Below are 14913 nucleotides of genomic sequence, written 5' to 3'. Positions count from 1 at the left end.
ATTTTTTCGTGTTCCTTCCTTCCAAAATTCCTCTGTCTGGTTCCCAGAGGGCCTTGAGTACTGTTTTTTCTTCACCATTCCAAGATGGAGGTTTATAACCTTCTTCATTTTTCTTCCTAAACCAAGATGGTGGTTCTCCTCTTTCTGTTGCGTCACTTCCTTGCAGTCCTTGTGTATATATAAGGGTCTGGAATTCTCATTTTTCTTGTGTTGCGACACTCTTCACTCCTGTTGGTGTCTCTTTTCTCCTGTTGATATCTATTCACTTCTGTTGGTGACACTTTTCTCCAGTTTGGTATTTTGGTCCTGTGGGTTCCTTCTTCTGCAATTTTCCTCTTCTTCGCAGGTCTGTCATCCCCTTGCTTACTATCCTCCTTTTCGTGTCCTGTTGCCTGGATTCTGGAGTCACCTCTTCCATCAGAGGTTTTTCCCTTCAGGGTGTTTTTTTTAGTCTCGGAGCCTCCTTTGAGAAGACACTGTCTGCCCTGACGTTGACTTGTTAGCAGCTCTGTGGCTACCAGAAACGGTCGTTCCTACCTAAACAAGCAGACAACTCACTACTAGCACTCCAAGCACATTGTTGCTCATTCCATTAAGGGGGAGATGTGAATGCTGAGAGTATCACCTCTACAGGGATGACAGCCAGAGGCTGGAAGGGAAAAAAAGCAATATCTCAGTAAAAACTTTGATGGCCTGAAAAGAGATGGGAGAAAGACCCAGGCCCAGTTAAGATAGGGTTTTGAGCATGATGGGGAACATGAATTATGTGTGCATTGGTTAGCACAACTGGTGTGTTGCATTGGTTTTGCACATTTGGCAAAACCATAGCTCAGTTTTTAACTGTATTTTTATTGCCTATGTACATAGAAAGGGAGGATAAATAATTGTAAAGTCTGAATTATTTTATTAGTCAGGGTTGTGCAAAGTTGTCAGAGGGCTTACTGCACCACACTTTTAAACTTCAATGCTTTGCAAAGCGCAAAGTGGAATTTAAATTTTTTTTTAAACATGAAAAACTGCAAAGAGATGTGTGGCAACAGAAACATAAAGCCAGAAGCAAAGCAGGGAAAATAAAGTAGGTCCCTCGTTGTTTGATACTTATGGTGTTCAAAATGTCAAAAGTTGACAATGTAAATACCTCATGTTGGACAGGCCCCATGACGGGCTCGCTCCCTCCCCGCATGACAGAGCCCAGACACCGGCTCTCCGGGTGCTACCCACAGAACCAACCCGCAACCCGTCCCCTATGGGACGCCTGCTCCCGAATGTCCCTGTGTCACGGGCCCGGGCCACCGTCAGCACCATTGCCCGGCCCAGCCGCCATCTTGGACACTGCACCACGCGGCCGCGCGGCCTCAGCTCGACCCCAACCCTGGGCCTGGCCAGGCCCCGACATCCCGGCACCACCATCCACCCAGGAGGTGAACGGACCACTTGGCAGGTCAATGGGAGTAAGAAGTGTCGATGGCTCTCTCCCGCCAGGTGCTGATCACCCCCAGCCTCCTCGGGCGCTGGCTCCACCCCCCTGCTGGGTGTCTGGACTCCCTCATCCCGGACCTCCCGACCTCAAAGAGCGAGGGTCCGGACATCAAAGAGCACCAGACCTATAACTGAGGCAGCCCCAGAACAGGAAGGCAGTTGTATCCTGGAGTCGAGAGACACCGAGAAGAACTCATCCTTGACGGACTACTGGCGCTGCCGCAGCCCTGCCTTGTGAACATTTGTCCTGCCTGCTGGCGCTGTCGCGGCCTTCTGCAACCTTCATCCTCGTGGGACCTGCTGGCGCTGCCGCGGCCCGTTCCAACCTTCATCCTCGTGGGACCTGCTGGCGCTGCCGCGGCCCGTTGCAACCTTCATCCTCGTGGGACCTGCCGGCGTTGCCGCGGCCCGTTGTAACCGTCATCCTCGTTGGGACCTGCTGGCGCTGCCGCGGCCCGTTGCCACCTACGATCTCTTTGGGACCTGCTGGCGCTGCCGCGGTCCGATCCACCCGAACGCCGAGCTCGAGGATTGTGAGCTACCCCCGTTTCCACCCCAGTACCCGTAGGTACCAAGACTGTCCTTCTACCCCCTTTCCCTACTAGAGACTAGAATCGAGAGGATCATCGTGTCCTGATCTCCTTGTATCGTACTGCCTCACTTCAAGAACTGCCTATAAAAGGTGTTAATCTGATCTTCGTGTGGTGTCCATCTGTGGGGGGGAAGTTACCTGTCTGTGCGATCGTTGGAGACGGCCCTCACCGGAGGCCTCTCCCCTTGTGCTCGGCCGACCCTCCAGGTCCCCGTCTAACATTGGTGGCCAGCGGCGCGATCCGAACCAACGCGTACCGTACAGATAGTAACTCACCCTACGACTAAACCACAATGACGACCAAAGAGAGCGGATCTGCAGAGAAGTTCCAGATGGAAAAGCTGGAGGAATACAACCACCGAGAGCTAAAACAATTTTGCATGGACTTAGGCATTGCTACCACCGGGCTAAGCACAAAAGAAGACTTCAAAAACGCCCTAGAGGCCTGGACAGAGACGAATACCGCCACCCCCCGGGACCTCGAAGCCCCGGAAGTCAACACCACCCTGACGGAAGAACGGAGAACAGGTCCCTCCCGAGAAGAGATCCAGGAGCGGGAAAAAAATAGACTACACGAGTTAGACTTGGCACGGCTCAAATTAGATGGAGAATTGAAGCTGGCGGAACAAAAAATAAACTTAGAACACTTACGGCTCAGAGAAGAGCGAGAGGAAAAACAGAGACAGAGGGATCTCGAAGAAAAAAGACTGGCATACGAACACGAGTGCAAACTAGCAGAGATAGAAATGCGCAAACTGAACAAAAACCTAGGGGTGCCCGAGCCACCGCGCTCCCCGGGTACTACCGAACAGAAGGTCCACATCCCCAAGGATGTGGTCCGAGAATACCACCGAAACGACGACATACAGCAGTGGTTCAAGGCCTATGAGATCGCCATGACTGCCCACCGGATCGCTCGAAGTGACTGGGGAGCCGGTCTATGGGGGAGATTCGTCAATGAGGGCCGTGATGCCCTGCTGCAGCTTCCGGACCATCAAATGACGTCCTATGACCACATGAAGGCCGCCCTCCTCAGTCGATATGGGCTTACGCCCGAAATGTACCGCCAGAGGTTCCGCAACTGCACCCGGATCCCAGGTACAACTTGGTTGGAATACGTGAACTATTTCAGCCGAGCCTTCGAGGGATGGATCAAGGGTAACAACGTAACCACTTACGAACAACTCTTCAATCTCATTGTGTGGGAGCACCTCTCCAACAACTGTTTTGTCGAGCTCAGGCAGCACCTCCTCGACAGTAAATTGACTGAACCACGGCAGCTCGCCACCGAGGCGGACCGGTGGGAGAGCACCCGAGTGGCCCGGAGTGGGCCGAACGAGCAGAACAGAACCAACCAAGGTCATCATCGTCCCCGAGGAGGAGGAGGAGGAGGACAGGGCCAGGGCAGAGACACTGTCCCGGTCACTCCCGCTAACACCACCCCGCCCCCAGCCGGCCGGGCAAACCCCCCGATGCGCCCGGGGTTCCGAGCCAACGTTACGTGTCACCGATGCCAGCGAGTCGGCCACTATGCCAGTGACCCGACCTGCCCGAAGAACCAGGCTCCCGGGCCCCGCCAGGTGGCGGCCGCCGCCCTAGGAGAAGAACAAGTCTCCGAAGACCCTGAAGCATACGAGTCGGAGCAGTTCGAGTGGGAACACGCCGCCATGACCCTGGCCTGCCTAGGAGGAAGAGACATGGTCCCGCGGACTCCCCTGCCCGCCAACACTCGGAAGTACAGCCAATGGGTGAGCATAAATGGGCGCAAGGCCGAAGCCCTGCGTGACACTGGGGCCAGTGTGACGGCCGTCCGTTGTCACCTGGTGACCCCAGAACAAATCCTGCCAAACGTTCTTTGCCCCGTCCGATCGGCAGACAATTCGGAGAGCCTGTGTCGGATGGCCTGCGTCCCCTTCGAATGGGGAGGAGTGTCCGGCACGCTAAAAGTAACTCTCCGCGACGATGCCCCCGTGGACTGCCTCCTGGGGAACGATCTCGAGAGCTCCCCGTGGGCAGCTGTTGAAAGAAGAGAGCATCTGGGGATGTTGGGTCTCCCGGACTGGGCGTGCGTGACCACCCGGTCCATGGCCACCCGCACCATCCCTAGACCGGAAGAACCCGAATGGTCAGCACCTCCGCCCCCGATCGCTCCAGAAGAAGACTCCATCCATACCGACCACCCGGAACCAACCCCAGAGGGGTCCGCACAGCCCCCCGAACTTCCCAACCTGGCTCAGTGGCGTCAAGAAGGGGGGCCCACCCAAGAACAATTCCGGCAGGAGCAAAAGACCTGTCCCTCCCTCGAGGGACTGCGACAGCAAGCGCTCGCCCAGGGCCAAGGAGACACCTCCGGGGCCCACTGGGTTTATTGGGACAATGATCTCTTGTACAGCGAGCAAAGAATCACAGAGCTGGGGGCCGGTCGAGTGCTGGTGTTGCCCCTCCACTTCAGAGACTTCCTGTTGAACTTGGCCCATGATGTCCCCCTGGCTGGGCACCTGGGGCAAGACAAAACCTACCACCGCCTGGTGACTCACTTTTTCTGGCCAAAAATGAGAAATGACGTCTCCAACCACTGCCGGTCCTGCCCGACCTGCCAGGCCAGCGGGAAGAGCGGCCGCAAACTCAAGGCACCCCTACAGCCATTCCCTGTGGTGACCACCCCGTTCGAAAGGGTGGGAATAGACATTGTGGGGCCCCTGGACCCCCGAACAGCACAAGGGCATCGCTTCATCCTGGTCCTGGTGGACCACGCCACCCGCTATCCTGAGGCGGTCCCCCTTCGTACTATAACAGCCCCAGTAGTGGGTCGAGCCTTAATGGGGATCTTTTCTCGAGTGGGCTTCCCCCGGGAAGTCGTCAGCGACAGGGGTACGAACTTTATTTCAAAGTATATGAAATCCCTCTGGCAGCAGTGCGGGGTCACCTACCGATTCACAGCCCCCTATCACCCCCAGGGAAACGGACTGGTTGAGCGGTTCAACCGCACTCTCAAGGGGATGATCATGGGGCTAGAAGAACCCCTACGCCGCCAGTGGGACGTGCTACTACCGTGCCTCCTCTTCGCCTACCGAGAAGTCCCCCAGAAGTCCCTCGGCTTCAGCCCCTTCGAACTCCTGTACGGACACCCCGTTCGCGGGCCTCTCAGCCTAGTGAAGGAGGAATGGGAAATGGCCCCCCTGAAGACCCCTCCAGACGTCTACAAGTACCTCCTGACCCTCCGCAATCAGACCCGGCGATTCAGGGAGATCGCCAAAGCCAATCTTGAGGCCAGTCAAGAGGACATGAAGAAGTGGTACGATCAACATGCCTCCTCCATCGAGTTTGAACCGGGTCAGCAGGTATGGGTGATGTCCCCCATCGAACCGTGCGCCTTGCAGGACAAATGGACGGGGCCCTTCAAGGTGATCGAGCGCAAGAGCCCCGTCACCTATCTCATCGACCTGGAGTCCCCCCGGAACCCCCTCCGGGTGCTCCACGCCAACCGACTCAAACCACACTTCTCGCGCTCAGAGCTCAGCCTGCTGATGGCTACCGACAGTGGCGCAGAAAGAGACTCCGAGCCCCTCCCTGACCTACTGAGGTCCCGTGAAAGAGATGGTTCGGTGGACGGGGTCCGACTCTCCGAGGCCCTGACCCCGGAGCAGCGTCAAGACTGTCGGGCCCTCCTGCTACCGTTCGCAAACCTGTTTTCTCTCGCACCCGGAGTCACCTCCTGGTGCCTGCACGACGTGGACACTGGGGACAGTCCTCCTGTCCGACACCGGGCGTACCGAGTACCGGATCGGGTACGTACCTGCATCCAAGAAGAAGTCTCCAAGATGCTCGCCCTCGGAGTCATCGAACCTTCGGACAGTCCCTGGGCCAGCCCGGTCGTCCTGGTCCCCAAGGCCGCAGCCCCGGGCACCACACCTGAACTCCGATTCTATCGGGGTCTGAACGCGGTCACCCGAACCGACGCTCACCCTATCCCCCGAGCAGATGAACTAGTCGACCGCATGGGGGCAGCCCGCTACCTAAGCGTCTTCGACCTGACAGCGGGCTACTGGCAGATCGGCCTCACCCCCAGGGCCCAAGAACGTTCCGCTTTCTCCACCCCGGATGGGCACTACCATTTCAGAGTGATGCCATTCGGCATGAAGAACGCCCCCGCCACTTTCCAAAGACTGGTGAACCAGGTGTTGGCGGGCCTCGAAGAATTCAGCGCCGCCTACCTGGACGACATCGCAGTATACAGCCGCCACTGGACAGACCACCTCCACCACCTCCGAGAAGTCCTGCAGGCCCTCCAACAGGCCGGCCTCACAATAAAGGCCAGCAAGTGCCAAATCGGCCAGGGGTCCGTGACCTACCTCGGACACCAAGTGGGGAGCGGTCTGGTGGCCCCCCTTCAACTCAAGGTAGCTGCCATTCAGACCTGGCAACCCTCCGAAACACAAACAGAGGTCCGAGCCTTTCTGGGACTCACCGGATACTACCGGCGGTTCGTGAAGGACTATGGCAGCATTGTGGGGCCCCTCACGGAATTCACGTCTAAAAACCACCCAAAAATAGTCAACTGGACGCCCGACTGTCAAGCGGCCTTCGAGAAGCTGAAGGCCGCCATGTGCACCGCTCCTGTGCTCCAGGCCCCCGACTACAGCCGCGAGTTCATCGTTCAGACCGATGCCTCCGACCATGGTATTGGGGCCGTCCTCTCCCAACTGAACCCCGAGGGAGTCGACCAACCAGCGGCCTTCATCAGCAGACGCCTACTGCCCCGAGAGCAGTGCTGGAGCACTATTGAGCGGGAGGCCTTCGCTGTAGTATGGGCCCTCAGGAAGCTCCGGCCCTACCTCTTCGGAACCCACTTCCGGGTACAAACAGACTATCGGCCCCTGCAATGGCTAATGCAAATGCGGGGGGAGAATCCCAAACTATTGCGATGGTCCATCTCCCTGCAGGGGATGGACTTCACTGTGGAACATCGCCCTGGCCAAGACCACGCCAACGCGGATGGCCTGTCCTGCTTTTTCCGCCTCGACGAGGAGAGTCCCCAGGAGGATGGGTGACTCTCCCCGCCTTCAGCTGGGGGGGACGCATGTTGGACAGGCCCCATGACGGGCTCGCTCCCTCCCCGCATGACAGAGCCCAGACACCGGCTCTCCGGGTGCTACCCACAGAACCAACCCGCAACCCGTCCCCTATGGGACGCCTGCTCCCGGATGTCCCTGTGTCACGGGCCCGGGCCACCGTCAGCACCATTGCCCGGCCCAGCCGCCATCTTGGACACTGCACCACGCGGCCGCGCGGCCTCAGCTCGACCCCAACCCTGGGCCTGGCCAGGCCCCGACATCCCGGCACCACCATCCACCCAGGAGGTGAACGGACCACTTGGCAGGTCAATGGGAGTAAGAAGTGTCGATGGCTCTCTCCCGCCAGGTGCCGATCACCCCCAGCCTCCTCGGGCGCTGGCTCCGCCCCCCTGCTGGGTGTCTGGACTCCCTCATCCCGGACCTCCCGACCTCCAAGAGCCAGGGTCCGGACATCAAAGAGCACCAGACCTATAACTGAGGCAGCCCCAGAACAGGAAGGCAGTTGTATCCTGGAGTCGAGAGACACCGAGAAGAACTCATCCTTGAAAGGACTGCTGGCGCTGCCGCAGCCCTGCCTTGTGAACATTTGTCCTGCCTGCTGGCGCTGCCGCGGCCTTCTGCAACCTTCATCCTCGTGGGACCTGCTGGCGCTGCCGCGGCCCGTTCCAACCTTCATCCTCGTGGGACCTGCTGGCGCTGCCGCGGCCCGTTGTAACCGTCATCCTCGTTGGGACCTGCTGGCGCTGCCGCGGCCCGTTGCCACCTACAATCTCTTCGGGACCTGCTGGCGCTGCCGCGGTCCGATCCACCCGAACGCCGAGCTCGAGGATTGTGAGCTACCCCCGTTTCCATCCCAGTACCCGTAGGTACCAAGACTGTCCCGCTACCCCCTTTCCCTGCTAGAGACTAGAATCGAGAGGATCATCGTGTCCTGATCTCCTTGTATCGTACTGCCTCACTTCAAGAACTGCCTATAAAAGGTGTTAATCTGATCTTCGTGTGGTGTCCATCTGTGGGGGGGAAGTTACCTGTCTGTGCGATCGTTGGAGACGGCCCTCACCGGAGGCCTCTCCCCTTGTGCTCGGCCGACCCTCCAGGTCCCCGTCTAACACCTAAAATATCAGATCTTTGCAATATTTTGTACCCTGTCCATTCCCCGTTCATGTTTGTAACCCACCCATCGATATTTGTGGCCCACCCATCGATGCTTGTGGCCCTCCCTGAGCAAGAATCATAGAACCGGGTCTGCCTGGATCGCCGGTCCGTCTGGTGCTGGCCCAGTGACAGTGTAGTAATAACACTCAGGCAGCACACGTTGCTGTAGCGGACGCCCATGTGTTCTGAGCAGGGAGGCCGTCAACATTCCTTTTACGGACGCCTTTGGTCCCCTTAATTTTCACAATTACAGCAGGCTGTGCTGTTCCCCTGCGAGAGAGAGAGGGTGACAGAGCGAGAGGGAGACAGAGTGAGAGGGAGACAGACTGAGGGAGACAGACTGAGGGAGACAGACTGAGGGAGACAGACTGAGGGAGACAGACAGAGGGAGGGACAGACAGAGGGAGGGACAGACAGAGGGAGGGACAGACTGAGGGAGACAGACTGAGGGAGACAGACTGAGGGAGACAGACAGAGGGAGGGACAGACAGAAGGAGGAAGACAGAGGGAGACAGACAGATGGAGGGACAGACAGAAGGAGGAAGACAGAGGGAGACAGACAGGAGGAGGGAGAGAAAGGGAGGGAGACAGAGAGAGAGAGAGGGAAACAAGAGGGAGGGCGACAGACAGGGAGACAGACAGAGGGAGACAGACAGAGGGAGGGAGACAAAGGGAGAGAGGGAGAGAGAGAGAGACAGGGAGAGAGAGAGAGAGAGAGGGGGGGAGAGAGAGAGAGAGAGAGAGAGAGAGAGAGAGAGAGAGAGGGAGAGAGGGAGAGAGGGAGACAGAGACAAAGAGAGAGACAGAGGGAGAGGTAGACAGAGGAGGAGAGAGGGAGGGAGACATGGAGAGAGATGGAGGGAGACAGAGAGGGAGGGAGAGAGAGAGTGACTGAGACAGAGGGAGACAGAGAGATGGAGAGGGAGAGATGGACAGAGAGAGAGAGGGAGGGAGACAGAGAGAGAGAGAGAGAGAGAGAGAAAGAGAGAGAGAAATAGAGAGAGAGAGAGAGAAAGATAGATGTGTGTATGCCGAGTCAGGTGGCTCAGTGGATGAAGACGGCCGCTGCCGGGTATGTGTTCAACCTCATGGTCATAGATTTTTTTTGTTGCTAGCCCCACCCCCCTCCCCCACTGACCCCGCCCCCACTGGTGCGACCTTCGGCACAAACCACACTGTAAATTTGGCCCCTGAGAGAAAGTTTGTGAGTACCCGTGCTCTAGAACCACATCAACCTGATTTAGAATGTTTTTGTTTTTTTTCGGCCATTTTTAGTTTTTCCCTCTGTTTTATTGTAGTTGCCAGATCGTCTGCTGTGGCGCCTCACAAGATTTTTCTCTTCCCCTTATGGGTTTCTTTGTTTATTTAAGCTCTTTGTCTTATTAGATTTTTTTAATGTATTTAATACTTGTGTTCAACCATGTCAGAGGTTGGTGATGAAGTTAAAATTTTGCCCCCCCCTGGAAACATTTCTGCGGACGCCTAATTTTCCTAGTAGAAATAGGAATCAGGGAGTCCAGAGCCGTGGTAACCCACGAGCAGAACCGGTCATAGCCAACATCTGCATCCTCCAGCGGTCCCAGCGGCACTGCAGCGAGGACTCTATGAAAGTCCTCGAGTCTCAATTTACTCCAATGTCGTGCAGAGACCATCCTTGCCGACGCAGGGGACGAAGTTCCCGGCACGAGGACCTCAATGACCACCAAAGAATGGTCCGTCCAGCCGAGCGGAGTAACAGCTGTAACTGTGGCCTTGGACAAGTTCGTAAAGAACGGATCTAGCGTATGGCCACCAGTGTGCGTAGGAAGCTGTACTAATTGATGAAGTTGGAGAGCCTCCAAGTCGGCTAGTATACAACGGACCGTGGGAATACTCTGATTCTCAAAATGCAAATTTAAGTCTCCCAGAATGGAGAAATTCGCACATCCCATCGCCAATGAACTAACAGCATCCGGGAAGGCAGCCTTGAATGACACCTCACTTCCCGGCGGACGGTAAACTACCATTCCTGACAGGGAGAACTGAGGGTTAACCGCAATTTTGAAAGCAGCACTCTCGCAGCCTGCGATATTAGAAGCGGACCAGCAACATGAAAAACAGGCTCTAACTGCAAGAGCGATGCCTCCCCCTCTAGTCGATCGATTTAAAGTGAAGACCGAATAATCGGAGGGAAATGCCAGATTAATAATGGCCACGTCGTCGTCCTTCAGTCACGTCTCCGTGATAGCCACGATATCGGGGGCCTCTTCGTGCATCAGGTCTCTAACAGCTAGGTGGTGTTGAACTAGGGATCTAGCGTTAAGGCTCAGGATGCGTAAGGTAGAGGACCGACGATGAGTACGCGGGGCAGATGGTATAGCCTCCTTGCGAGTTTTAGCCGGGGAGTCCACTGCCCACTGGCCACAAGGGCATTGATGAGGGCCACAAAGCGGATGCAGAGGTGCATAAGAGCATCTGGGGAGAGACCGCCCTATGAGCTGCAGAGTAGTAGCAGAATAGATGATCATCCTGTAGGTCTAAGCGGTCAGTACTACAACCCAAATACCTGAGCCCCGCCGCGCCCAACTCGTCCTTGGCGCGGACGGGCGCAGACGGGCAGGACTCAGGCACGACTCCGGCTAAGCGACGGCATCCCACTGCGCGATCCTGCTGCGCGGGAGAGGACGACTTTAAGTAGGTGCACCGGTGAGCACAACGAGCGCGAGACGCTCCAAGATGGCGCCCGTGGCAAGAAATGAAAGCCCAAGGCAAGATGGCGGCCACCCAGCCACCCCGGGACCCAGGACCCGCCAAACAGCGGTGGTTCTACCGTTTAAGTGCAGGTAAGAGGGCGAGGAAACGCTCCCAGGCAAGACGCCTAAAAACAAGGGAAAATAAAATTTAAATTTAACCAAGATAAAAAACGGGGGTTTTAAAATGGACAGCGCAGCACAGCAGCAGCGCGACCTGCAGCAGTAGAGCAGGTACCTTGACCAGGTTCCAGAGAACGAGTCCGCCTTAAGTAGGCGCACCGGTGAGCACAACGAGCGCGAGACGCTCCAAGATGGCGCCCGTGGCAAGAAATGAAAGCCCAAGGCAAGATGGCGGCCACCCAGCCACCCCGGGACCCAGGACCCGCCAAACAGCAGTGGTTCTACCGTTTAAGTGCAGGTAAGAGGGCGAGGAAACACTCCCAGGCAAGACGCCTAAAAACAAGGGAAAATAAAATTAAAAGTTAAAATTAACGGAGGAGCTTGGCGGGCATCCGTGATGGCCGCTTGAGCACAGCGCTCTCCGGACCCCCGCCGCTCCCGGCATCTTATCCTGAATGAATCCTGATCTCCTGCGAGAATTCGTGTAGAGGACGTTTGGCTGACCAACCTGGCACCTTTCAGAAATTGATTTGGACATCGGGTTTCTGAGATATGGTCAATTGAACTTTTGGGTCCCGCCCTCGGAGTGCGCCCGGGACGGGGTGCAGCTCTGTGGCCGTCTTTGAATTGAACAACAACGGCAGGGGGACTAGCCTTGTGAGTGCCCTTCTTAAGTTTCGGTTTCGATTCTGCCTCGACTTGGGCCACGAGTGTACGAGTCGTTCTGGAGCTGGTGCTCGGAGGCAGATCGGCTGTTGGGCCTTTCCGTGGACTATTTGCTGGTCTGGCTGCCTCTACCCGAGTGGTGCCCCCCTTTTTGTGAACCTTTGGTTCTGCGATTTGGGTGTCGGGCCCGTTGACCCTGGTGGCTCTCCTTGTGACGCATCTTCAAAATGGCGGGCAGAGGGGACAGGGAGACGCGCAAGACGAAAACACCTCTGCGCGGGGCTCCGGTTCAATCGAATGTTATGGACCGTTATACCCATTCTAAGGGGTCCCCCGGAGCTGCCCTGCCCGGTCCCACTACAGCGTCTGATCGAGTCTTGGAGGAGTCGACGGAGCCCTCCCTGCAGGACATCATGGGCGCCATCTCGGGCGTGAGGGAATCCATCGGCCAACAGTACGATGCCTTGGCCCATAAACTTGACACTGTGGCGATTGAGGTGAATCTGATTCGTGCTGATCTCGGCAAAACGAATGAAAAGGTAAAATGGTTGGATATTAAGTCGTCCAGCCTCACGACGGACGTATCTGAGTTACAGACGGAGGTTGGCAATCTCCGTCGGGTGAACGATTTCGTGACCCGACGCCTGGAGGATTTTGAAAATAGGGCACGACGCTGTAATGTCCGTCTGGTTGGTGTACCGGAGAACCCAGAACCCCACTCGGTGGATCTCCTGGTTGAAGATCTGGTCCTGAACCACCTTGCCCCGTCTGGCCTTACTATGTTTTTCACGGTGGAACGTGCACATCGTGTTCCGGGGGGCAAGGGTAAGCCGGGAGCTCCGCCGAGACCTATTGTGGCGAAGCTTTTTCACTATAGAGACCGGGACGCTATCCTGCAGGCCTCGCGGGTGAAGGGCCCGGTGGCCTTTGAGAATGCCACGGTGAACTTTTACCCGGACTTTTCCCAACAAGTTCAGAAACAACGGATGGAATTTCGTGGTGCCAAGAAACGTCTTCGTGACCGGGGCTTACGCTATGCTATGCTCTTTCCCACCAGACTGCGGGTCGAGTATAATGACCGAACCCTTTTCTTTGATCGGCCAGATGTTGTGAATGACTGGCTGGACTCCCTGCCTGATCGACCTCCTGAGACTGAAACCGATGCCCACCCCGGTGGTGCCGAAGGTGGTGCGGAGATTTGACTGTTTAGGCCTGATGTCTTGTTTTGAGTAGTTTTTCAGGGGTATTTGCCTGCGCTCCTCTACTGTATATTGGTTTTATTATTGGTGTGTTTCTTCTCGTTTTTTGGTATGATCGGGGGGCGGATGGAACGGGGGCCTTTCCTCCTCCGGGGTCTTTGTGTAGAATAGGGGTTCTAGGGCGACAGGCACACTGCAGGTTGGGGTGGCTCTTTAGCTTTTTGCAGGGGTGCAGGGTGGGGGGTGTTCTTTTGCTGTTTGGGGGAGGGGGGTTGGGAAGTTCTTTATTTTGTGTGTGTTGTTTTCAAGGCGAAATGCTCCTGTACTTGCTGCTGTTCCTGATGTCGTGCTCATGGGTGGGGGGTCTTGGCTCATTTGGGTGGGATGGGGGGTAGGGGGTTGAAATTCGTTTCCTGGAACGTTAACGGTCTGGGAGATCGCATTAAGCGCAGTGTGGTGTTGAAATGTATACGACGTTTATCTCCGGACATTGTTTTCTTACAAGAGACTCATTTGATTGGGAATGTTTGTCATGCAATGAATAGGTGGGGCTACCGCCTTGTGGCGCACGCGGGGTTCACCTCTGGTTCTAGGGGTGTAGGTATCCTTGTCCGAACCTCCCTCCCCCTGGCTATTGATGAGGTGATTCAGGACGACCGAGGGAGGTATGCTGTCCTAGTGGGTAGATATGAGGGCCGCACCCTATCTCTATTCAATGTTTATGTGCCCCCAGGCTTGCAGACTTCTACTTTCACTGATTTGGGCCGTGTCTTGTTAGATCTCCCTGATAGTACTCTCTTTTTGGCCGGTGATTTTAATTCGGTGCTCTCTGGCCTTCACGATCGCCACCCTCCTAGGGTTACTCCGGCGGCTCAGCAGTGGTTGGGTGGATTTTTGGATACCTTCGGCCTGGTGGATTGCTGGCGACTTCTGCAGCCCAGTCGTCAGCGGTGCGTGAGATTTTGCACTTGCCAAGGGGTGTCTCTGACCACTCGCCGCTCTGGCTTCGTTTTGAGGTTGGGGTGGAGGCAGTGGGCCGAGTAGCTCCCATCAATCCATGGTACCTTTCCTCCCCTGAGACCCGCAGTCTATTGCTCAAGTCCCTGGATGCGTATTTCTTAGACAACGAGGGATCGGTTTCCTCGGCTGTGTCCCTGTGGGAGGCTTTTAAGACGATGATTCGTGGGCAGGCCCTTTCCCTGATTGTTGAAGCTAAGAGAGCAGGGAAAAGGGAGGTGGTGGAACTCGAGGAGGAGATTTCAGCTTTGGAGGACGAGTTGGAATCTGGTGTCACGCCTGAGAAGCTTCATGCCCTGGGTCTGAAACAATTTGCTTATAAGTCCCTGGTTACGGACGCGGCGAAAGTGATGTTTCGAGAGCAACAAGGTAGATTGTATGATGTGGGTGACAAAGCGGGTAAATTGCTAGCATGGTTGGACAAGAAGGAGAGGGCTAATCGTGTGGTGCCTGTGATTCAGTCTGCGAGTGGTGAGAATGTGACTGACCCGATCGCCATTGTTGACCGTTTTGCAGAATATTTCCGTGTTGTGTATGCTCCCGTGTCTTTGAGGGATGTGGCTGACTCTCGCCTTCTGTTACGTGATATAACTCTGCCCTGTGTTTCCGACTTAGATCGTGTAGCGTTGGACTCCCCTTTTACGGCTGATGAAATAGCTACAGCTATCCGTTTGCTCCGCTCGGGTAAAGCATTGGGCCCGAACGGTTTGCCAATTGAGCTGTACAAATTGCGTCCCGATAGGGTGGCGCCGTATCTCCGTGCCATGTTTTTAGAATCCCGAGAGCGGGGCATTCTCCCCTACGATCAGCGTCTGGCGACGATAGTCGTCATCCCCAAAGAGGGTAAGCCGCGGGACCTTTGTTCCTCATATAGGCCC

The 14913-nt window shown here is 56.2% G+C and overlaps 1 protein-coding gene across 1 annotated transcript in view; it reads left to right on the top strand.

The window, feature by feature from the left end:
- LOC144773376 (cell adhesion molecule CEACAM5-like) overlaps window positions 1–14913 on the top strand; it is a 248210-nt gene that overhangs the window by 14716 nt on the left and 218581 nt on the right. The window lies entirely within an intron of this gene.

Source organism: Lissotriton helveticus, chromosome 8 (genome assembly GCF_964261635.1).
Source record: "Lissotriton helveticus chromosome 8, aLisHel1.1, whole genome shotgun sequence".
Classification (NCBI taxonomy): Eukaryota; Metazoa; Chordata; class Amphibia; order Caudata; family Salamandridae; genus Lissotriton; species Lissotriton helveticus.
This window is presented reverse-complemented; position numbering and strand designations above follow the sequence as displayed.